The sequence below is a fragment of the Limulus polyphemus genome, unplaced genomic scaffold (assembly GCF_000517525.1).
Source record: "Limulus polyphemus unplaced genomic scaffold, Limulus_polyphemus-2.1.2 Scaffold3491, whole genome shotgun sequence".
NCBI lineage: Eukaryota > Metazoa > Arthropoda > Merostomata > Xiphosura > Limulidae > Limulus > Limulus polyphemus.
In genome coordinates this window covers 79897-80988 of record NW_013669101.1, presented here as the reverse complement: position 1 = coordinate 80988, position 1092 = coordinate 79897, and positions in this window count along the sequence as shown.

Sequence of the window (1092 nt, the reverse complement as noted above, 5' to 3'; positions counted from 1 at the left end):
AGCGACTTGTTTTATAAACCGTTTACTATTGGTAGGTTTCATACATTGCAAAATACTGAGCAGTTTTACGTGTTTTCTTGCTACAAATTTCAGTGTAAAGAAATGACTCAAAACAATTGGGTGAAATTACCATAAAAAATTGGGTGAAACTACCATAAAAACAATTGGGTGAAACTACCATAAAAACAATTGGGTGAAACTACAATGAAAAATTGGGTGAAACTATCATAAAAAATTGGGTGGAACTACCATAAAAAAATTGGGTGAAACTACCATAAAAAATTGGGTGAAACTACCAGTAAAACAACTGGGTGAAACTATCATCAAAAAAATTGGGTGAAACTACCATAAAAAAATTGGGTCAAACTACCATAAAAAATTGGGTGAAACTACCATAAAAAATTGGGTGAAACCAACAGTAAAACAATTGGGTGAAACTACCAGTAAAACAACTGGGTGAAACTATCATCAAAACAATTGGGTGAAACTACCATCAAAACAGTTGGGTGAAACTACCAGTAAAACAACTGGGTGAAACTATCATCAAAACAATTGGATGAAACTACCATCAAAACAATTGGGTAAAACTACCATCAAAACAATTGGGTGAAACTACCAGTAAAACAACTGGGTGAAACTACCAGTAGTAATGAAGCTTTATTACATTGTGTGTGAGTTCATAACTCATGATATTCACTGGCAACTTGGGTCATAAATAATTTTGGAAAATTAGAATAAGAAGCTGATGGAGATCCCTACATGATGATCCATATAGAATAATTCCTACATGATGATCCTAGAATTAGATTTTCACATGTGTTCAGTGTGACGTAACTGGTATTTAAATGAGAGCCGGTACCACAGTGTTATCAGATGGGTGAGAGCCGGTACCACGGTGTTATCGGATGGGTGAGAGCCGGTACCACGGTGTCATCGGATGGGTGAGAGCCGGTACCACTGTGTTATCGGATGGGTGAGAGCCGGTACCACGGTGTCATCGGATGGGTGAGAGCCGGTACCACAGTGTTATCGGATGGGTGAGAGCCGGTACCACGGTGTTATCGGATGGGTGAGAGCCGGTACCACGGTGTC